The 25,320-nt window shown below is 35.7% G+C and overlaps 2 pseudogenes across 2 annotated transcripts in view; both read right to left on the reverse strand.

Moving 5' to 3' along the window:
* Nucleotides 1–641: 641 nt before the first annotated feature.
* LOC308270452 (dnaJ homolog subfamily A member 1-like) lies at nucleotides 642–1,751 on the reverse strand (annotated as a pseudogene). The gene has a single exon. The product of its transcript is annotated as a dnaJ homolog subfamily A member 1-like (transcript).
* Nucleotides 1,752–12,804: 11,053 nt separating this feature from the next.
* LOC308269455 (large ribosomal subunit protein eL8-like) overlaps nucleotides 12,805–25,320 on the reverse strand; it is a 177,344-nt pseudogene continuing 164,828 nt past the window's right edge. Inside the window, exons 2-4 of the transcript in view lie at nucleotides 13,755–13,910; nucleotides 13,548–13,658; nucleotides 12,805–13,306 (exon numbers count right to left, since the gene is read on the reverse strand). The product of the transcript in view is annotated as a large ribosomal subunit protein eL8-like (transcript). The remainder of the gene's footprint in view (nucleotides 13,307–13,547; nucleotides 13,659–13,754; nucleotides 13,911–25,320) is intronic.

Here is a 25,320-nt window from a genome sequence, read left to right on the forward strand (position 1 = left end):
CCTGTTTCAGAATGTTTTTGAATGTGGGTTGTGATGAGAGCACCTCTTAGTGTTCTATATCTGTTACACCCACTATTTCTTTTAGGGTAGACTACATTATAAGCAATGTAAGACTGAGAAGAATGCTTTCCAAACTGAAGACCAAAGTCAAAGTGAAGAAATATATAGAAAGGAGTTTTCTATGGCCAGAAGCTCTGAAGACTTGATGCTTGAGTATTCCCAAACTTGAAAAATAATACATTGCCATTTTAAAATATAATTTGAAGCAATATTCCCAAGTAATAGGACCAAAATATCTTCCCCAAAGTATAATAGATCCCTGACTGATGTGACTTAAGAATCAATGATGATTAAAAATTATTAAAGTCCACTTCATAATTATTAATTTTGGAAATTATAGGGTTTTTAATAAGTCATATTTTTGTGTGTAAAAGTAGACAAAAAAGGAGAAGAAAAACTTTAGAAAAAAGTTGAAGAAAAAAGCTATAAGAAATTGAAGAAAACAGATCAAATAAATTTAAGTTCGGAGTACTGCAAAAAATGGCAAGTAGTGAGCATATTGTGATTATTATGATTATGGTTCTTCACTCAATCTCTACTGCATATAAAATGCCCACAGCGAGTGTCATTTACTGGCCCCATTAAGAAGTCTGATACTGAACACCACATCTGGAGTGAAGTTCAGCATTCTCATAAGCTTCTCCATTACAATGAGGCTATCTTTCCTGATTTTAATCGAAATCTACCAGTTCTACTTGATCCATCTCATCAGTCTCTTCTACTCCCTTCTTCTCAGGTAGAAATTTATCCAGTAGAGAGAGATTATCAGGGGAAAGAAAGCCATTTTCAGGAAAGTTTACCTTAAACTCAATGATTAGGCTACCTTCTTCATTTAGCACATACTTTATATCTCCATGCTTGACCTAGAAGAGAGGTGATGACTGTGGTTCAATTATCAAGAGTAGATATTAGCTTTTGGAAGCCACACAATGTTTCAAAAAACTGTATGTCCATACACATGAAAAGGTCTTCTTCTAGTCGAGTTAAAACAGCATGGTCCTTTTGATCTAACACAATGATAATATCTCCTGGCTCCAGTCCTGGCTCTTGGTCTCTTCACCATGGAATGCTATCTTCTGGCCATCTTTCATGCCTTTGTCAATATGAACTTCTAAAATCTTCTTTCCTTGAACTATCTTCCTTCCATTGCAGGTTCACATCTGTCTTTCAGACTGATCCATTCCTGATGGCCCTGGCACTCCATGCACACACACTGAATTTGCTGAACCATTTCAGGTCCTATCTAGTGAATTATTTTCTGCATTTCCAGTACCTCCACAGTTGTGCAAGCACTGTACTCCTTTCTTACCACTTCTGCTTTCATATTTATCACAAATCAAATTTTTTGGCAGACCCAGTTTTTTGGTTGCACCATTATATAAATCTTCTAAGGTTACTGAGAGCTGATGCACAGCATTTTTACCTCTCCTTTCTCTATCCTTCCTGCTCTTCCAAAACACAAATCAAAAATGTTCATGTGGGAGCCAAAATTACCACCTCCTTAATTGTCCATTCTCCTTCTTTATCATAACTTCATAAACTTGTGAAATTTATTTAAATTTTTCTCCTTCATTGGGATTCTTATCAGGGTTATACGTCAAGGCCAGCTCCCTGTATGCCTTTTTCAATTCTTCTTAGGTGGCATTGGGTTTGACTCCCAGAACATTATAATAAGTAGTTTCTTTCACCATTTTCTATAGCTGGTGAGCTGTCTGGGGCCAGTATTGAGAGAGCAAAAAGGATCCCATATCTATGTGCAGCTCTGGACAGTCATTACTCTTCCTCTCTTACTGAGCATTCTGGAAAGTTCTGCCAGGTGCCACAGTAGCCGTCATCTTTTGTAGCTCATAATTTTTAAATTTAAACTTAGGGAAAAAATATAAAACAAGAAGCAGGCAGAAATTTATTTTATCTGTAACTAAAATTATTTTATTAATGATTCCTAGTCATAATCCACCTGTTGAAAGGCTTACAAAATAATTCAAATTATCAAACCTAAAAAAGTGTCTAACTTAGTTAAGGTAGGCATTTAGAGCTATCATTTTCTGAGATAGCATATAGAAGTATTCTGCTTTATTTTAATTGTGCAAAAAATGCAAGCACCAGTTTAAATCAGTCAAGCATACCAGACAGTATCCTTATCATAATGCATGTAACAATGATGAAGGATAACTCTTTCATCATCTTGATAATAAGAAAGTGATTCATTTTTATTTCAAATATACATAATTTAGCCTTTTAAAATTTTAAGTGCTTTTGAAAACAAGCAATTAGATAAAATTAAGTTCCATTCACAAGATATATTCACTGTACTTATTTGATAAAATGTGAAAATCTCTAACAAAATACTTTATAATACAATTGTATTTTCCAAATTAGCATTTCATGAATGCCTGAGAAAGAAATATAATGAATAAGTGGCCTCATTTCACATTCTCTAATTATGGTTAAGAAAATGAGAAGTAGAGAATATAGATGTTTTCTTTATGGATTTCTTGATATCCATGAATACAAAAATTCCCTATAAACAGTAAGAAAAATATCACGATCTAATGACATTTTAAAACTATGATGTACTTTTTCTTATTACTTGAATGAAAGGCCAAATAATTGTTTTATGTCTTTTTAAAATTATACTGGAATTACTTTTGTAGGGTCATGATTCATCTAACAACATAAAAATAGAACGGAAAACCGGAATTTTTTTATAATTTCAATTACAATAATACACATTTTTCTTAAGGTTTCCGTTTTGATATAAGAAAAAGAGTACATAAGATATATGTTTCTCTCACCTCCTTCCTTTACTTTAATACACATTGGTTGAAGAGTGATACTAAACTATTTAAATTGACATGTGCCAAGGTTGGTGTAGAAAAGGAGAGAGGATGAAAAGAGCTGCTGGAACATAGTAATAGTGTAAATTATCATAGAGAACATTCTCACCTTTTCACATTGTCTGTGTTCCCATGTAAGAAAGACAAAAATAAGTAAAATAAATGAAGGTGAACAGCCAGTGTTACATACTCCTTAACCACAACATAAGAGAAAGGTAGTTCCAAGAAACCTTTTCTCCAAACCTAAGCAGAAATTCATATTTTTAACCATAAGCCAGGTGGGGTAGTGCACAACTGTAATCACAGGTGGAAGCTAGAGGATCTAAGGTTCAAGGCTAGCCTCAACAACCTTGGTTACTACAAATGCTTTCAGTCTGACCACCTGTTTATATGCTGTGTTTTGAGAACTTTTCTGTATCTGGCACTACAAGATAGTCCAAGCTCATCTTATATTTTATCTGTCCCAGTGCTAGAAATAGCCATTTCTCCATTCATATTTGGCCTTGGAAGATATCTATGTTTGGAGTTTGTACTTGTATGACATATGGAAACACCTAATGTTTATAAATTCTCCAAAATAATAAGAGTACACTATGTAACTCTGACTCAGAACTTAAGACATTGTCAAGATTTCTTCTTCTATAACATTATTTAACTTCTCTGTTTGAATCAAACCCTGGGGAAAATAGACATATTTTTCAAATGGCCAGACATTTTTCTGACCAAGAGTTTGAACTTGCTGGACTTTCTATAGCAAAAAAGTAACTACAGAAGACCTGCAAATAAACCATTAATTACAAGGCACTAATAACTGTCAACACATTGTTGGAGTATATTCTGTAAGATATGCTACACTCATGATTTTTGACACTCATGAACTTCAGCAGGTCCATAATATACACATATTAGTACAATGGGTTTGGCCACTCATATCCCCCCAGAACGCAAATCCCTAATGTCTTTACTTATTAGGCAGTAGTTTTCAAAAGAAATCCCTGAAGAGATTTAATCTACATGAGACCCTGTTCTAGGAGTTCTTAAAATTGTGTTGATTTTATTTAATCCTTAAAATAAACTATCAAAGTAAACACTATTATTCCCAATTTTGTACAAGAGGAAATAGAAGTACTGAGAGAACATGTAAGTTGTCCTATCCTCTAAAGCAGATTGCACGTGGAGATGTAGTTCATGTGCATTGAAAAAAAAAGAGTCCAGAGGTTTTATCACTCCAGTGGAAGGACCAAAGGTTTGAAGTCAGCTTCTTTTTCACTTTGTTAGAGGAGGCTTTAAAGGGAGAAAGGCAGGAAGCAGCATTGAGAGAATGTTTGTACAGTATTCTGTGATGGCAATAAGATCATTTGTGCCCATCTACTGATTGGGCAGCTCTGTACATACAGGATATCCTATGGGAAGGAAATAAAACTTCCTGAGAGTACAGAATCAAGAGCCAGAAAAAAAAAAATTCAAAAAGCAGAATTGAAGTGATCATCAAGCCGTAGGAAATGAAAGTAGTACAAATATGTCTGATAGAAAGCTATTTGTAAGAAACACAAAAAGCAGGTCACAGAGAAAGCTCAAACAATCTGAGGGTGTAAAAAGAGGAAAAGGGAATAACCTAGTTACAGGATAAATGATAAGAAAGTCATTTGCAAAGGAAGCCTATAAGACTTTTGCAATTTGCCAAAGAAGAATACCCATCAAGAAAAATACCCAAGCCTCTAGTCTGTAAGACAGGGGCCAAGGGCCCCAGACTCTCACGGACTCTTTCTCCAAGTCAGGTGCCTTCTCCCAGCTTCATCCCCAAATAAATCTGTTCTTGCTGTTGAAAAAAAAAAGAAAGCAAGCAAAACACCCACCAAAACATCCACACTGAGAGAACACATAGCCTTTCCTTGTTAATGAACCAATGAGATATAATCAAGCAGCTTCCATAAACTCATTCCAATAATATATATGTTTAATTAGTCCAGTTTAAATTCATTTACATATTTTATTATTTTCCAAATGCATTCATTTTCTGTTCTTAATGAACTATTTTTTTGGGGGGGTAGATTATTTTGCAAAAGAGCAATTTCTAAATCTATCTAAGACTAGCCTTATTAATTTGCATTGGGATGAATCTCCTTGTCCTCCACTACCTGCCCATTAGAACTGACAAATAAAGAAATTACATTCTGAATGCAGCAAATACTTACCTGAACAGAGTACAAATTTTACAAATATAAGTTTCTAGTATGGACATGCAAGTATAAATGGGAAGACATTGTTTTTCAATGTGCTTTCCAACATTATTCCCCTACATTTCCCTTTATGTTTAGTCATGACAGTTAATTCTTTAGCTACTCTATTTGATAGAGATGCATTATAAATGAAAATCAGGTTCTAGTTTTCAAAATTCTCTTGTTGAGTAACTCACTATACCACATTGATGGCCCTTGATTAATTTAATTGAACACTGTGTAACACTCATATAGTCTTTTTAAAGTGACAATTTGAGAATACTCACAATTTTTTTAATGTAATGATTTTAGTCTTATAAGACAAATAGCTCAAGAATATTGGTGGCAGCATATTACATCCTACTCTATGAAACCCGTTTCATATGTATTCAAATAAAGAATTTGTAAGGCTGAAGTAGAACATAATCTAAAAGAAAGATTTTAATATATTTTTCTCTGCCTTAACATATTTGAAAAAGATTAACCTGTAAACCTGAAACAGGAAGGTATTTCTTTATAAGCACACAGACAGCCTTTTAATACATAATGGGCATAAAATGTACCTCAGGAGTAATATAGCTGAATGAATAAAGCAGCACCCACACAGGTTATGCCTTTTATTTTCAAGTACATGCATTTTAAAATATAATTATAAAATCTTAAGAATTAATGTTTCTCTGAATTGCCTGTCATTACAGATAATAGTGGTTTTTTTTAATTTTTTTTTATTGGTGCATTATATTCATACAACTTATTGGGGTAAAAAAACTTGTGTGTACAAACATGTACTCATCGCTGATTTAACCCCTACCCAAATCCCACCCCATTCCCTCCCCAGCCCTCCCTCCCTTGCTTGTTTTAGTGATTGACTTCGATATGTTTAAGTACATTGTGAGCTTTAGAGATTTTCCTCTTCCCCCCTCATTTCTCCTCCTTTAGGTTGTCTTGTTTGCTCCTCTTTTCTCCCTAACTCTCACATATTAGGGAAAGCATCTGATTTCTTATTTTTTGTGTCTGACTAATCTCACTTAGCATAGTGTCCTCCAGTTCCATCCATTTCCCTGAAAATGATGTAATTGAGTTTTTTTTGATGGCTGAGTAAAATTCCATTGTGTACATATCCCACAGTTTTGTAATCCATTCATCTGTTGATGGACATCTTGGCTGGTTCCATAGTTTGGCAATGGTGAATTATGCAGCTATGAACATAGATACACATGCATTAGTTTGGTAGTTTGGTTTCTTTTCTTTTGGGTAGATACCCAACAGTGGTATTGCTGGATCAAATGGTAGATTTGTCCCCATTCTTCTGAGGATTCTCCATACTGTTTTCCAAAGTGGTTGCACTAATTTGCAATCCCACCAACAATGTCTTAGAGTTCCCACTTCTCCACATCCTCGCCAGCATCTGTTGTTGTTTGTGTTTTGAATGATGGCCATTCTAGTTGGAGTTAGGTGAAATCTCAGGGTGTTTTATTTGCTAGTTCAAAGGATATTTTTAATCATACATTTAAATTATAACAGTGATACATGCAAAAATTATAATAAGACATAACACTGAACAAAAATGACTATGGTGGTATAACCTCCTATAGTCTGCGGATTTAATAGGAAAACGTGGGGGGGGTTTTGTTTTGATTTTTGGTCTTTTGATAGTAACCAGTATAGCTTCAAAGGTAATACTACTGATAATTGTATTGTGTCTTTTTATATGACTTGCTGGTTGCCTACGGTGGAAATGTGAGCAATTAATACCTCTCACCCCCTTTCTCCCTATAGCTTCAGGTTTTAGTAGCTGTATTTTTATATCTTATTTTCTTATGGCAGTGTTTATGATTTAAAACTTCTGTGCTTATATTCATATTCTATGATTCATCAATTTTAATTAATATGTTAACTTCCTACTGTGAAATATGAACATTATATTTGTCTTTTTCTAAATCTCTACTCTCCTCTTAATATTCTTTTTATGATTTAAATTTTCTAAGATTTTTTATTGGGACTTTTTTGGTGTAAGTAAATGTTTATTTTTATTATTTTTTACTTTTACTAATATTTATTTACTTTAGGTTAGTATTTTATTTTTTATTTTTTTCATATTTTATTTTATTTATATGTGGAACATATTGAAAGTGGTATACATTTAGATTGTGCTTAGTACCCTCTCCCTCCCATTCCCCTTCTCCCCTCCCAACAATGAGTGTCTAGGTTAACCATGCTATATTCATACTTTTACACATAGTCGGATGTAGCTCCTGCATTGATAAAACTCAGCTTTCTTCCTCTCTTATCCTTTCTTGTCTCCAAGTGGATATTCACAATTCAGTTTAATTTTAACATTAATTGAAATTAGTGTAGACACTACCACTTAAGGCTTAGGCCCATGATTGCCCCATCTACATCTACTACTCTGTAGATCTCCCTCCTGTTTTCATGGGGGTCTCTTTTCCTTTCATTTGTCTCTCTGGCTTCCACACATGATAAATGTTTTGGCAAATCATTTCTTCAAAGTTGTCAAGACAAGGGTTGTGATGGATGGCAGTTTCAGAGCATCAGCTTGAGGTGTCAGCTTGCAGTGGGCTGTGCATCATCGTCATGTTCAGGAGAAAACTCACCGAGCTGAGACCCAGGGACAGATAATTGGAGGTTCATCACGATGGTGATTTTGCTAGACAAGGTTCATGACAAGTGACCAGATTTCAGAGTGAGTGTGGCATCATGTCTTTTCTTAAGCTGCTCCTCCTTTTATGAACTTAGGTAACAGAGTTGCTTCATTTGAAAATCTGTTGTGTTTGATAAACTCATAGGCCTGGATTTTCTGGTATGGATTGGATATATCCACGACTCCATGAGCTTTGGATTTATTTCAGTAACTTCACACTTTGTCATTTTTATTTCCACAATTAATGTATTTATCAGTTTGAGCCGTATGGTCAAGCTGGGCAGATAGTTGTTGGTTACATATAAGAGCGAGGTGTAGAATCATTCCACCTGGTGCTTGTACTCAAGTTGAGTAACTCATGGCAATATAATGCTTAACAAAGTAGAGTAACTCAGAGCTAGGTACAGCTTGAAAAATGATGTTCTGTCATCATGGAGTAACTTGGAGCAGGGCACAGCCTGCTTTTCACACCATGATTTACTCCTAATATTTGATAATTTGGTAGGATAGTTCACAGAACTCAAGAAGACAGTGTATTAACATTTACTGGATTACTGTACAGACCACAAATAACATGATGAGTCACAAAAACTGAAGTCTAAAACGGTTCTCTGTCCCATGGGGACAGAGCCATTGTCATATACCACCCCTCTGGTGTTTGGATGTGTATATCAATCTAGAAGCTCATCAAAATGCATTCTAGAGTTCTCATAGAGTTTCATCTCCAGCCTCCCTAAGGTTGTAGGTTGGGGCAGAAAGTCCAACTCTCTATTCACTTGGTTTATCTTGTAACTAGCCCATCCTGAGGGAAACCAGAGTTCCCATCTTAATGGACATCATTAGTGTAAATGTAGCTGTGATCAGGAGAGGCTACTTACAAGTAATAAAAGAGACTTCTAGCACTCGGTAAGTAACAAAGATTCCAGAAGCTCAGTGAGAGGAACCAGGGACAAAGACCAAATGTATTTCTCATTATACCATAGTTATTAACACATTTTTTTCTACTTTTGTTAAAAAACTTACTTCTTATTTAAAGTATTCTAATCCAATAAACCACATTCAAAATTTATAAAATATTCATTATAAAACTAATAATGTGATTGAAGAAGAAGTAAAGGAACTATAATCTTAAATCACTGAAATGTTCTGCAGTAGTGAGAAATTTCCAAGTGGTGAGGCCTACTGGATCCTGTTTCTTGTTGGTGCTGGGGATTGAACCCAGGGCTCACACATGCTAAGCATGTTCTCTGCTACTGAGATATACCCCCAACCCCTCTCTCTTTCAAATAGTTTATATTTTATTTAGTTTTTATTTTATTTAGTACAACACTTTTGTGTTGTACTAAAATTCTTTTTTTAAATAGACTCAGTTCCACTTTCTTGGATTTTTTTATATTTTGATATAACACGGCTTTCAGGGACATCTTCATGCAACTGTGCTTTGGTTGTAAATTGGCTATGAATATTTCAAAGCAGGCTTATTTTTCTTCACATTATACTGAAAATTTAACTGAAGAAAATTCTAGGACCATTTTTTTTCTAAGAGCTATTAACATACCTTTCAATTCTATATTACTATCCATGTGCTGATATTTTTCCTGAAGGCAATGTAATTCTCATTCAGATGTTCATTCACTTTGCCAACATTCACTGAGTTTTTACTATGTGCTTAGTAAGTTTTCTGGATGCTGAAAGTTCATTAGTGATTGAACTGTAGAACACATCTACTTGGGGCATTTTATTTAAAGTGCCTATCAAGCATAAATAACAATAAAGCATATCATTTGTCTGTGGGTTTGGGGATGGAACCCAGGGGTATTTGATCTCCAAGCTATAACCCCTGCCACATATTTTATTCTTTATTTTGGAACAAAGTCTCAATAGGTTGCGGAGGGCCTCACTAAGTAGGTGAGGCTGTCTGCTGAACTTCGATACTCCTATCTCAGCCTCCCAAATGCTGGGATTACAAGCGTGAGAGCCACCATGCCTGGGTGCATATCATACTTTTAATAAACTAGAAAAGATTTTGAAAATTTGCACCTTGAAGGATATTGAAAAAAGTATTGACTTTGGGTCCTACAAAGACCAATTGAATCAGACTGTCTGGAGGATATGGCCAGGAAATTGTGACTCTGGAAGGACCTCCTACCCCTACCATGCAACCTTCATGATCTACCATTAAGGATGGATAATGGAAGGAGATGGAGTTACTTTGCTTTATCACCTATGTCTCATAAATAGTTGTTCTATTTCCATGGAAGTAATGAAGAAGAGAAAAAGAACTTTTTTTCTGAAGGAGTCACTTGACACACTTAATTGCTGTTTTTGCTACTGATATTTGTTGATACTGAGCTTGGAGATTATCTGAAGCCTCAGCTTCCTTGGGTGAATCTTGCTTACTTCCTACAACTGCAGCTGGAGATTTTTCTATTTTTATTTAAGAATTTATTCAACTGCAATAGCTTTTTCAAAAGTTTTTTTTTTCTTCCTTTAATGGCACCCTTTCTATTTCCTACAATTATAATGGCCTCAAACTTTGTTGAATGCATAAGTTTCTCTTGATTCATCTGCAGCAACTTCACTACTTTAACCTCTTCAGTAAAAAATTTAATAAATTAAATTAACAAATAATCCTTTAACTCTGAGTAAATATAAACTTTTGAAATGTATAGAAATAATCCTAATCAAATTTCCACAGAATGAATCTCCCACCAAGCATGGTGATGCACACTTGTAAACTCAGTACTTGGGGAAGCTGAGAAATAAGGATTGCAGGTTTGAAGTCAGTATCAGTAAGTAGCAAGAGTCTTAGTAATCTAGGATTGTACCTCAGAGGTAGAATGAATGCCTCTGGATTCAACCCCCAGTTCAACAACAACAACAAAAAAAAATCAAAGAAAAACAACATCCCTGATAATCTCTTGCTTTTTAAGAGAATTACATGAGTCATACCTTCCAAAAGGTAAGGAGAAAACTAGAATTATCTAAGTCTTCTAAGGTTATTATTTAAAACAAAACCCACCAATATAACACATCCTTGAGAATCATTAAGGACTATTTCAAAGAAGCTCATTTTTAGGCAAATTTAATTAAAGTACAGCAAAAAAAAAAAAAAGGAGGTAATATGGAAGCTTTCTATCTTCCCATACACACAAATTTGTTTTAGGCTCTTCTGTTTATGAAACTTTCTAATATTTTTCTTTTTTTGGGGGGGAAAGCCTTTCTAGGAATTAACTTTCAAAAAGTCTTCTACAGACAATAATAAATATCAACTACCCAATGATGTGATTCTTACCAAAATCTCTGTGCAGCCTGAGATTTAGCATAAGATACAAAATTCAACCATCAAGAATTAAGTATTCCACTCACATCATTAAGTCATAATAGTATTCCATTGCATCTAAGGAGTTAAATAATTTCTTCATTTCCCTGTCTCCTGATTTCCAGTCTAAATTCTTCCACATTCTTAGTGAAGATTACATTCATCCTTTTCATTTGACTTTAACAGATGTTCAAATGATCCTGTCAGCCGGACTGATCCACTGATTATTTCTACTAGCTGCCTTTCAATTTGCTATGCTCATTCAAAAATTTCAATCTGTTTTTCATCCATTTCAATGTTAATATGCACTCCTGTGGTTCCTACTTTGAAGTCCATGGGAAAATCTTTGTGTGGAAGAGATGCCTCTGAGGGATGAAATAATTCAAATCCTTTCTCCATTGAGCATAAAAAATTGTACACATTTAGGAATTGGAGATATAGTCTGTCATTTCTCTTTCTTTATAAAGAGGAAAATACTTTAAATATAATTTTTAACATTCTTTTTCAGTGCTATAAGCATGGTGAGGGTGTCTTGGTGTTATATTTAAAAATTTTAAAATGAAAAAATAATATAATTTTGTTATACAAAATGGTAACTTGAAAACATGAGCTATCTCCTAACTAGATGTAAAAGTTTACTTTTTTTTCTTATTTCCTCCCTCAGGTATCATCATTAGTAATTTGGTTAAGTACAGACATACTTTCAACAGGAAACATGAGTAAGAAAAAGTACACACATTATTTTACTCTGTTTCAGGTCTGAATCACTGCAATTATCAGAAATACTAAGCTATCAGTGCATTGAGGTTAAGCTTAACTTACTTGGTAAGTAACAGAAATGGATGTAGTCATCATAACATTAAAATAAAAATAAAAAGTTGGATTAAAAATATAGAATATATAAATGTAATCCTTGCATCACAATAATACTAATTTATCATTACATTTTTACTATGCAGCATGGTTTTTTTAAGGTCAATTTGGAATAAAATGTATTCTTCTATCTGTCATTAATATTTGATGCATTACCATTTTCATGCTGGCTTAGATCACTCTTTTTGCAAAGAGGCATTAAGTGAGGGAGAAATGTGGGCTATTTCAAGCCAGAAGAACCCTAACAGAAAGAGAAATCTGCTCTCTCTGTTAAGTGCTAACTCTCCTCTAAGCATTTTTTGTATGCCAAGCACACCATCTGTCCTCAATTACTTGTTATTTTGTAATGTCAACATCTGCTTATAAGAAAATATATGCTTGCATATATTAAAGGCTTGCTTCCCATACAAAAATCTACAAGTTCTCTATGCTATGCCACATGTAATTCATTCTTCATTCTTTTTGTTCTCTTCTGAGTATTGAAAGTTAGATTGCTAGAACATTAGCAAAGCAATACAACATATAAACCTATGTTACATAGCATGGATCAAATATAAAAGGAAGTAAATTTCTATAATCCTTATGCATTCCAATGCATATAAACCTAAATTTAATGTATGTAGTTTAGAAATGTCAGCAATCTTCCACTACAAAATTATATTCACAACTCAGCTATGAACATCACTCAATAGCATTACTTATTTGAATGAGAGATCAACTCCCATATTTCTTCTACTGAGAACCTTTTCTTCTCTTATTTTGTCAAGAGAAATCTTTTTATGAAGGACAATTTTTTATTATTTTATGTACAGAAAACTCAACAGTGTACATTTAGCCCAGATTAATAGCAAGCCCTTTGACCTTTGCCTTTCCCGGCTTGGCAATGAGAGACACAGATTTCAGACCAGGATGGTGCCTCCCCAGTGACAGTGGATCTCATTTTATCTGTCATCGTAGTTAGCCTTCATAGCTTTCACCAGCTTAGCCAGAGCTCCTATGTCTTCCAAGTTAACCTGTATGGAGGCAGCAGTGGTGCATTTCTTCCTGTGAACTAGATGTCTCAACCTGGCCTTCCCCTTGATGATGTAGTAAGAGACCCCCATCTCGGACACAGGGCAAGCAGGAAGATAACCAGCTCTATGGGATCCACATCAAGTGCAATCACCACCAGCTAAGCCTTCTTCTTCCCCACCGAGGTGGTGACTGTTGTTGACCCCTGTTTGAAGGACTGGTGGTCTCTTAGTGGGGACATTCCCATTACCAGCCCTTTTCTTCTCAGCCATGGCCAAGAGCCTCTGCTTCTTCTCCTGTTTTGTCTCTGGTTTTTGTTTGTCTGTCTGTTTGTTTGTTTGTTTGTTTGTTTGTTTTGTCTGCTTGTTTTGGTACTTGGGATTGAACCCAGGGGCATTCTATTTCTGAGCTACATTCCAAGTCCTATTTTTAGTCTTTATTTTGAAACATGGTCTTAATAAGTTACAGAGGGCCTTACAAGTTGCTGAGGCTGGTTGCAAACCTGAGATCCTCCTGTCTCACTCTCCCAGTACTGAGATTACAAGTCTCTGGTCTTTACTTATGGGCAAGCTTAACCAGCTGAGTAGCTGTATGGTGGTCCAAGGGAATTGGTTAATTGTAGGAGGCACTTTCAGCCTTTTGTAGAGGATAGCTTTTTTAAAATTATTTTTGTGCTTCTGGGGATGGAACCCAGGGGCATTCTACCACCAAACTACACCTCAGCCCTATTTTTTCCTTTTTTTTTTAGCTCTTTGTCTTTATAGTCAGATGGAGTGAGACCATTTGACAAAGCAGGTGAGGCTCCTCTTGGGTTGGATGTCCTGTCCAATGACAAAGTTCTTAAGACTTTTCTTGAATCTAGTATTTACCACCTTATTGGCCTCCTGATTCTTCATGACAGCAGGGCCTGAGGCCACCTTTTTCCCCTAGGGCTTCCTTCTTTTCTATATCTTGGATAACTGGAGGAGAGCCCATCAAGGAAAATCTGAATCTCATCACAAATACCAAACCAAAGGTCACCTCAAGTAAAAGTAATTTCCCAACTTGACCATCCATGAGTTACCCCAGAGTTCAATTTATTAATTTATTTTTGCTCATTTTGGTTGAATTACTTTTTGTTTTTGTCAATATTATAAATGAACATAATCGACAAAAACAAATTACATTTTGCTTGGAAGTAATTGGAAGATTGAGATAGAAGGATTGCCAGCCTCGACAATTTAGCAAGGCTCTCAGCAACTTAGTGAGACCCTGTTTCAAAAAACAAACAAACAACAAAACAAAAAAAAATAAGGCTGAGATGTAGCTCAAAATGCAACCTCCCTTAGGTCCAAACCCCACTGTCAAATAAATAAATGAACAAATACTAAGAACATACTCTTCAGTTTGTACTTAACCTAGACACTCTTCCCAAGGATAAGCATTGAATTCATTTTTTCTAGGTATTTTAAAATAAAAAATGATACTCTTAAAATTTTATTTCCTAATCTATCTATTTTAGATATCATCTATTAATGCTTCATCATATCCCATGCACCTTTTCCCACTGTCCATTAACCCAATGTAGTTACCTCCTAACATATATTAAAGTCATAGACTGTTTATTTTACTTTGATACTACACTTAATCTTACCCAAAAGGCTGAGAAACAATGTTTATATATAGTATAAATATGTTTTGTAACCCAAGAATTATATTGTATTTTTATATTCCTATAAAATGTATTTTTCCTGACATCAACAATTGCATTTTTAATGTATGCTATGTACTTATTTTTATATTTCTTTTCTAAATATAGTGGTAGATCTGTCAAACTTAAAAAATTTCTCAGCACTGTCCTCTAGAACATTAATATTTGGGGGGTTATTTCTTCTTGTGTTGTGCTTAGAAGTTAAAATTTTTTACATTTTTCTCAAGTCAGGGAAATATGTCACAGACTTAAAAATGGGCAAAAGATTGCTGAATGTTCTTTCAGTGGAACGCTAGACGCTTCCAGTCAAAACTTTCAGGGATAATAGAACTACAAACATCTTCTCTTGAATATCTTTCTGTTGTTGACTAAACTATTTTAGAATTTTGTAGAATTCTGTAGAAATAAAGATAGTCCTTCAAATTATCTTTCCCAAGCAAAATGTAAATTTTTCCAGGAGAGAGAGAGATAAAATTGATTTTTGCTTTAAAAAATATGATGTCAAATATTAACTTATACAACTCTACTTGGGTAAATATTAGCATACTATAATAGTAATATTTTGCTATTTTCCAAATAAACATATATATACATACATACATATATCCAAATTTTCCTTTGAAATGCTTTTAAATTCAATTAAAATAGTAAAGTCTCTGACATATTCTTAGACATTATAGTTTTGTTTATTTAATTTAACACACATTTGAAAATGTTTGTTATATTATGTGGCTAGAATAAAAAGATACAGAACTTTAAATGGTTATAAGTGTTAAGCATTAACATATACTTAGTTTATAAAATTACTTGATCATATTTTAATTTTCTATAATCCTTTTCTTTCACCTGACATTTTCCTTATGGTGTATCCTGTTATGGTAGGCATACTACCTATGATCATGACTAGGATGATAAGTGGGTGAAAAAAAGTAGGTTCAAAGACTCAGTGCCAAGAGTTTGAAATTTGGGAAATATGTAAACATATTTATTTTCTGGAAAAGATGTGATAATAAATGTGGATTAAGGGTTATCTTTCTTATGTTATTATTCTCATGTTTTTTTTAATTTATTCTCTGTTAAAGTTTTTTTCTTTAACAGAAATTCTTTTTTATCTTGTTTTTTCTTTCTTAAACCTTAGTATTGAATATTTATTCTCTGCTTTTGAAACTCAGATTTATTCCTGGTATGTATTTCACCTTCCAAAAAATGTTTTCTACTTTAAAGCAAAGTCCCTCCCACATCCAGTCCAAGTCCCATTTACTGAGTACTGACATTTACTGACTACTCTGGGCACTTAAGCTAGTTTTGTGCGTCAATAATGATATGATCAGGCAAACTACTTTAACTCCCCAGGCTCATTTTCAATGTGAAATTGTGGATAGTAATTCTCATCTTACAAGATTGTAGACAGTATTATATGAGATAATGGCATTACATTAACACATGAACAACATCACCATAAATTTTGCAAACTGAATAGCAAAAGATAAGAATAATCAATTGAGTTTCTAGAGCCATCACTTTAGTGAATATATAGAGTCCAAAACTAAAGCATATTTTGAAACATATTTAGGAAAAATTATGGTTAAATTAGCACAGATGCTAAGATAACAGAAGTTACTTCTGTCCATAGAAATATTTGTATACCCCAATGGCATGGATCCCCAATGCAAAGGTCATTAAGACTCTTAAAAATATCTTGCCTAAGTTCTCCTTTCATTACAATTATATTCTATGTTGTTCAACTTAGCAACTAATAATAGTTTGCATACTTCACTAACTACAATTGCACAGAAATATCATTTTAAAAATTTTAAAGACAAGAGCCTCATTTTTATTATTTTTAATCCCTGGAAATGCTTTTCAGAATACTAGCTTAGCACATGTAGTTAATTTTTTACTTATTAATGAATAGATGATATAGACCTGAAATTAATGAAATAGTCTATTATGTTTCCTTCTCAATAACGTCATGTGAAAGTATATTCTGAACTCCAAGGTATGGACATATAAAATATTTCCACTAGAGTAAGATCAACCTGGATTTAATGAAAAAGTAGTTGGAAATCATTCAGTTTACAGGAAAGTTGTCTGTTTTCCTTGAAATAGAACAGAATACCCTCCCCTTCAAGGCCAGAGTGATGGAAGCAGTCACTGCCTTCAGCTAAGGTTAGATTGTGTCCCGTAGAGGGATGAGCTCATGAGCATTATTAGAAACAACTTCAGCATGAGAGCACCAAAGAGTCCTGGAGGACGTGTGGGGTCTGTGCTCAGCATCTCCCATCTGAGAAGCTCAGCATTTCCCCCATCTGGAAAGCAATGGACCCATTTGGAGAGGGTCAATCGTTTCTGGCAGTGAAACTGAAGTACCTAATGACTTTACTAAAAGCTATAGCTATGTATTTTATTCACCATGAAGAAATTAGCAAATATATATATATATTTTTCATCCTGGTGTTTTTTTTTCAAATTACGATAGTAGGGGTATATTTGTCAAAAGCTACTTTTAAGTATGATTTTAAAAAACTGCCTACTATTCTATTCAGTTGGTGTTTCATAATTATTTAATCATTTAGATTATAAATAGAGCATTTATATTAGTACCAAATTACCACAAACCAAGTTCTTTTTAAAAAATTATAACTAGGTTATTGATTCTGTTATTAGATAAAATTTATGTAAAGTTTGGGGGTTTCAATATATATGTATATATATATATATATATGTCATGTATGATATATATAGAATATATATCTAATGGTTTTATCCAGAGATCTAGATTATTTCAATTTTTTTAACCTTATACGGGAATACCCTTTTCTTTTTTAAGTTCATCAGTAATATCAGTTCTTCCTAAGGGCTAGCAAGTGAATTCTAAGCCCTTAAATTTATTTGTTGAAATACTTATACCCAATGTGACTGTGTTTGAACACGGGGCTTTAGGATAGAATTAAAATTAAGCAAAGCAATAAGAATAGGTACCTAATCTGACATGATTAGTGGCTTTACAAGAAATGGAAAAAAGAAATATCTCCCTTTCTTTCCCTACCGTGTGAGGACACAGAAGCTACTGTCTGAATGACAATACCTAAGCACACTGGCATATGCCTGTAATTCTAGTACTTTGGAGGCAAAGAGAGGAGTATCATCGATTTTAGACCAGCCACAGCAATTTAGCAAGACTCTCAGCAACTTAGCGAGATTGTTTAAAAAAAAAAAAAGTAGGTCTGGGGGTGTAGTTTAGAGTTAGAGTGTCTTTAGGTTCCTCACTACCAATAAATAAATAAAAGCCAAGAAGAAAGCCCACTGCAGAAACTGAATTAAGCAAGAGCTTGATCATATTCTTCCTACTCTCTAAAACTATGAGAAAATAAATGTATTTTGTTAACTTCAGCCAGCCTGTGTTAGCTTGTTATGGCAACCCTAGCCAGATCTCTCTCCTAGTAACATTCAGACTTGAATCTGAATCCTAGCAGCATCAGCTCCCCAGGTCCTTCAACTGTTAGGTCACCTGGCAGAAATGGAATTTTCCAGCCTCTGAAATCACATGAGCCAGTTACTTAAAATAAATCTTTCCTTTCAGTGTATACACTTATTATTGATTCTGTTTCTCTCAAGACCCCTGACCTTGGGGAATAAACAGAAGTAAGAAGAAAGAACTAAAAAGTCCCTGAGACATCCTGAAAACCATGAAATTCAAGGTAAGAAACTTAGTATTCACCCTGAACTCTGGGAAACTATTCCCAACCAATCAAATTTGCACATATCTTTTCCAACAGAAACAAGAAACTCGTAATTTCCAAATATACTATGTGTTTTATGGCCCTACAATATTGCATATGCTTTTGCCTCTACTGAATTTTATTTTATTTTTGTTCTTTTCTCCACCCAATCAGCAAATCACCTTCAAATAGAAGCTTTATTGCTTTCTGTTCTTTATTTATATAGGTACTAGGGATAGAATCCATAATCCAGGGATATTGTAATTCCAAAATATATCTCCTCCGTGTGATTTTTTTTATATTTTAGAGTCTTCTAAGTTGTTGAGGGCCTTGATAATTTTCTGAGGCTGGCCTGGAATGTGTAATCCTACAGTCTCAGCCTTCCATGTACTGGAACTACAGGCATGTGCCAACACCCAAGTTTATTTCTGTAACTACTGAAAAACTTTATTTCTGTAACTATTGAAAATGCTCTAGAAGAATCTTTTCTATCTTGTTTCATTGTTTAGTCTTCCATTTATTCATGTACTTACTTATCAATCTAACATTTCTACTATAAAATATATTATTTTTAAGGTACAAAGTTGTTTCATGTCTCTTTAATATTTAGAAAATGACTTAAACATCCAATTATTTTAGATTGAGAATAATGACAATGTCTAATTCAAATTTTAAGACTAAAATCAATTAGTTTCTAATAGAATTACAGCCACTTGACTTTTATGAATAGAATGAATTGGAAGAGGAAGAAACCAAGATCAGTTAGAAATTTAGGAGATGAAGCCAGGCAAGGACAAGTGAATGTTTAAACTAAGCAGTGACAAAAATAATGGAAGGGTCAGAACAATGTTCTGAGTTGGAGAAAAGAACACTGGGACAAATTAATTACGGGAGAAAGGGGGTGAGTAAGACCCAGTCGAGAATGCTTTATGCTTAGGTGACTCCATATCTTTATAAATGTATATATATGTTTAACATGTTTTTATATTTGTTTTAACATGTTTAACATGTTTTTATGCCATAACCATACCACTTATCATTTAGTATTGCACATCTGATAATTGTCAAATTATCCCCTACAGCAATCTTGAATTTCATTTGTTTTTTTTTTATTTCTTCATTATACCCTGGCTCCAGGCATAACATAATGGAATAAACAAGATAGACGAACATGTAAAAACAATTGAGCAGATGAGAGCATAATGATACAATTAATATATGTAATTTGTGAGCAAAAAATAATTTAATGAATTTTTAGTTTTATTTTATTGACTTTGACATGATAGCAATATATGAGGTACAAATATCCAGTTATGATGCTATTTTATTTATTTATTTATTTATTTATTTATTTATTTATTTATTTTGGTGGTACTGGGGTTCCTGGAAGCCCTTCTACCTCCGGGCTACACTCCCAGACCTATTTTTATATTTTTGTCTGGAAACAGGTTTTCTTAAGCCAGCGTGGCTTGCTTCGAACCTGGCGATCCTCCTGTCTCCGCCTCCTAAGTGCGGGGATTACAAGCGTGCGCCACCACGCCCAGCTCTAATGTTAAATTTAAGGTCTAATTTAATATAGCACTAAAACGGCCTAGGTTTTCAGATGAATGTAGTGACTAGAAATTATATTTTAAGAAAAAGTAATGCTGATATAACAGTTGAAATAGAAAGAGAATGTGATTATCGCAGATAAATAGGGACAGAAGAGTAGATGGTCAAGGATATAGCCTTGAACTACCCCTACACTTATAATTTAAAAATAGAAATATATTATCTGTATCAATGGAATTTAGAGAAATACTAGAGAATCTGATTCAAACAGCACCAATAAAGTTGAGATGAAATGTTTTGGGTATTGGAAGAATGGTTTAAAAGTTGAAAAAACCCACATTAGAATAATAATTCAAAGGACAGTGAAGAAATTTAAATGACTGAAATTTTCAATGTAGTAACAAAACTATTTTCTCTTTTGGTAAACATTTGAAATAAAATTGTTTCATTAGAAAAAAACCTAATCATATAACAAAAAATATAGAATAAAAGAAAATTGAAACATATACCCTTGACCCCATAACTTCAAAACTAATATATTTAATTTTTTACTACTCCATTTATTTGATTCTTCACATCTCATAGTCACTTTGTAAATCAAACACATTGTGATGGCAGACTCTAATTGTATCCCCTAGTGTTTTTCACCTCCTGATGTTTACACTACTCTGTAATCACCTCTCATTGGATTTTCACCTCCTGGTGTTTACGCTACTCTGTAATCACCTCTCCTTGAATGTGGATAGAACTGAAGACTTTTTTATAAGCTAAAGCATATAACAAATTTGAGGAACATTGCTCCCATGATTCAGTTATATAACAAAGAAACAAAGAGAGGTTTCTAATGGAAGGTTGTTATTATATAACATTCCATGTTAACATACTGCATTGGAAACTCCTTGGAACTATGTTGGAGAAGCCACGAAGCAAAAATTTGTGATTATCCTCTGAGAACTATGGGTCCAGAGGGTTTTCTCCAGACAATAGTGGACAAAAATCCAGGGCCCTTAGTCATACTGAATCAAGAAAATCTTTGACATCATCTAGAATGAGCTTGGAAGTGAATTCTTTTTTGGTTGAGACACAATGAGAGAATTCAGTCTGGATTAATCTTTTATTGCAGTCGCTAAGTACCCAGAGTTGAGGGGTCACTATGCTGTGCCTGTGCTCTTGTGTTCTATCCATGGGCAAGGAAAGAAAGTTCCATGATCCATATTTTTAAAGAGACAGAGTTAAAAACTGTTTTATAATGTACCCAAAGAATACTACGAGTTTATTGTGTATGTATCCTAATTACGTATGTTAGTTAACTTTAAATTAGATCAAAGTTGTTCATAGTATTAATTCAAAACTTATAGAAATATATTATATAATGAGAAAGGATAAGCATATTAGAATTAGCACATTTTTTAAATTTTTAATAATGTTTTAAAATATTATTTGTTTCTTATGACATCTAACTCAGTTTCCTATCAATAGATGATGCATCATGTATAACTTTATTAAATTATTTATCTGAAACCTTTGTGTAATGAACATGTACATTTATTAAATTGGTGAACAAGATCACTGGAACTATAATCATCTGAAAGTGTTTAAATTAAATTTAGCTTCTGCAGAAAAACCCAAAATTTCAGGTAAGCTATTAGAAATACATTTGAGAGAAAAATTATTAAGTTCTCATCATATTTTCAAATATGAATAGTTATATTAGTAGAAATAAAGTTAGAAATTAATGCAAAACAGTAAACATATGACACCAGTTCCCATTTTCAAAAATAAATGAGAGGAAGATGTTTGTTGGTAAAACTGTTATTTTATAAGTTCTTTAAGAGCAGATACTGATGTGAAAGCATTTCTCAACATCACAATGCTTTGTTCTTCACATTTTTACTAAAATTATACAGCTGTCATAAAATCATAGTCTATGAACCTCAACTATTACTGTGGCAATATGCTCTAAGAGTACATTCTCATCTCCCTGCCATTAGCAATTATAAGATGGCTGTTTTTTTCCACAAGTAGATTACTCATTTCTTGAGATTTTAGAATTCATAAAACAATCTAAAAAGACATACTATTACTAATTCTGATGCTTGCTTTTTATTATTAATCAAATCTTTGATCTAATACATAAATGTATACATAAGCACATGCTTATGTAAATACATACTACAACACACATTATGTTGTGTGTGTATGCATATATGTTTGCCGATTTCTAATTCTAGCTGAAATCTTGAAGTTTGAGGTATTTTGTTTGCTTAACTATGCTTAACTATCTACTAAAGATTTGGGTTAGATTTACCACTTCTCAAATTCAGCTTATTCAAAACTTAATTCATAAGCTCTGGCTTTTCTTGATTTGCATGATTCTAAAATGTAATATTATAAACTTTTTTTTTTTTTGGTGGTACTGGGGTTCCTGGAAGCCCTTCTACCTCTGGGCTACACTCCCAGACCTATTTTTTATATTTTTGAAACAGGGTCTCCTACGCCAGCGCGGCTGGCTTTGAACCTGCGCGATCCTCCTGTTTCTGCCTCCCAAGCGCGGGGATTACAAGCGTGCGCCACCACGCCCGGCCTTTATTATAAACTTTTAATTACTTTAAACTTCAGTATTTTGCATATCATCGACATCCAGCCTGATCCATATCTAAATATCTCTTATATCCATCTCTCTATTTTGTTCTTTTATTGGTGCATTATCATCTCACATCATAATGTAGGTCGTAGTGATAGAGACACACATGCACACAGCTTTATGTTTATCCCCAGCTCCCCCATTCTCCCTCTCTTCCCTATACAAGATGCTGAGATTGACATATGCACATAATGTCAGTAGAAGTCTCTTTTTCATTATTTCTTCCTCTGTCCCCTCCTTTCCTCAAACCACCTCCCTCTCTCCACCAGAGCTCCTCCTTCATTATCTAAAGCCTGTTTTACATATCAAATACTCCCTAATTTCCATATATGAGAGAAAACATATGACCCTTCATTTTCTGTGACTGGCTAATCCCACTTAAGATAATGTTTTTGGCGGGGCACGTCAGAACCCCGGAAGAGCCGGGGCTGGGGTCGTGGGACCCTGGGCCCCGCGCCAGACCGCGCATAGCACGCCAGACCCTCGGAGACCCTGGGTCCCGGGCAGGGGTCACGCGGGGCACGCCAAAACCCTGGAAGAGTCAGGGCCCGGGTTGCGGGCCTCTGGGCCCCAGGCAGAGTAGTGTGGAGCATGCTGGACCCATGGGGAAACTGGGCCCGGTCACAGTGCTACTGAGTACCTGATCCCACTCCCTCCTCAAACCACACATACTGAAGAAAAAGAAAAAAGAAAAATATCAGAGAGGGGTTAAGAAGGCCGTGGCGGATGCCAGGATACTGGAGATGAAGACAAAACTAATCCAAATGCACTGGAACTTATGGAAAAATTCCCCGTGAAGGAGGACTGTTGTTTCTCTATATTGTTAAGAATCTTGGACATCACTTGTAAGGAGAGAGTTTAGCAGAGACCAAGGAGAAAGGCGGTGTTGAAAGTGGTCTCCCTGATGGTGATGGAGACTTGTATTCAGGAGAAGCAGAAATGGGATCCTACCAACCTTATTTTTTTTGGAGAAATTACACCAAATGTTGAATGCTACCATCATGCATGCTTAGGAACACTGGACAACATTCAGAGTGGAAAAAGAGCTTGGGAAAGAGTTGAAATGGTGGAGGCAGTGGCAATGGCAGTGGCCAGTACTCAGGGGAGACAGAGATCTGATGCATTACACCTGGAACCTTTGGAATAATAATCCCAGAGGCAGAATGCTACCACAACGCACCCTCGAGAATGTGGAACAATTGGTTGGGCGTAGAGGGTACTCGGATTGGAGCCTGCCAAGGGGTAAGGCCGGTGATGGACACAGCAAAGCTGGGATTGGAGCCTGCCGTGAGGCAAGGCCGGTACTGGAGCCTCCGAGGCCAGGATCGGAGCCTGCCGAGGGGGTAGGCCGGTGCTGGGGCAAGTGAGGCTGGGATCGGAACCTGCCATGAGGCAAGACTGGTGCTGGGGCCTTCGAGGAGAGGATTGTAGTCTGCTGAGGGGTTAGGCCAGTGCCAGGGCCAACAAGGCCGGGATCGGAGTCTATCGTGAGGCAAGGTCAGTGCTGGGGCCTTCAAGGCCGAGATCGGAGCCTGTCGAGGGATTAAGCCGGTGCTGGGGCCAGCGGCCGGCTTTGGAGCCTTCCATGAGGCAAGGCCGCTACTGAGGCCTCCATGGCCGGGATTGGAGCCTGCCGAGGGGTTAGGCCGGTGCTGGGGCCTCCAAGGCCAGGATAAGAGCCTACCGAGGGGGTAGGCCAGTGCCGGGGCCAGCAGCCAGCATTGGAGCCTGCCGTGAGGCAAGGCCTGTGCTGGGGCCTCCAAGGCCAGGATAAGAGCCTGCCGAGGGGTTAGGCTGGTGCTGGGGCCTCCAAGGCCAGGATAAGAGCCTACTGAGGGGTTAGGCCAGTGCCGGGGCCAATGGCCAGCATCGGAGCCTTCTGTGAGGCAAGGCCGCTACTTGGGCCTCCGAGGCTGGGATTGGAGCCTGCCAAGGGGTTAGGCTGATGCTGGGGCCAGCAGCCAGCATTGGAGCCTGCCGTGAGGCAAGGCCAGTGCTTGGGCTTCCAAGGCTGGCATCAGAGCCTGCCGAGGGGGTTAGGCTGGTGCCGGGGCCAGCGGCTGACATCAGAGCCTTCCGTGAGGCAAGGCTGCTACTGAGGCCTCCAAGGCCAGGATCGGAGCCTGCCGAGGTGTTAGGCTGGTGCCGGGACCAATGGCCAGCATCGGAGCCTGCCGTGAGGCAACCCCGCTACTGGGGCCTCCGAGGCTGGGATCGGAGCCAGCTGAGGGGTTAGGCTGGTGTGGGGGCCAGTGATATTATTATTACTCTTATAAATTACTGAAAAAGTCTTTTACTTAGAAGACTCTTCCTGCTCCCATTATTTCATGACACTTAAATCATATCTGGCCACTGAAGATTGGCTAAAATTCAAGACTAGAGAGAATAAAAACTTAAAATAGATTTATGTTGCCCAATAAAATGTAAGATACAAACAATGTATAGCACCTCAAGTGTCTGAGTAGTTCCATGTTAAAGCAGAAACAAGTTTCAGTGGTCAATGTATGGAGACAAATACACTCTGATGAAAGGTAAGATGAGCAGTTGAAATGGCTAATGAAAGCATAAAATCAAAGACATAATTGAATATAATTATAGTGTGATGTGTGTGTGACTCAAGAATTCTACTTAATTACTTGAAGAATTATAGCACAGAAGGTCACCAAGTATTGTTTCTTTTCCAAATATTATGTCTAAGGAAATGAATAAAAATAAAAAAATTGATATGA

Source organism: Muscardinus avellanarius, assembly GCF_963383645.1.
Source record: "Muscardinus avellanarius genome assembly, chromosome: 11".
NCBI classification, from domain to species: Eukaryota; Metazoa; Chordata; class Mammalia; order Rodentia; family Gliridae; genus Muscardinus; species Muscardinus avellanarius.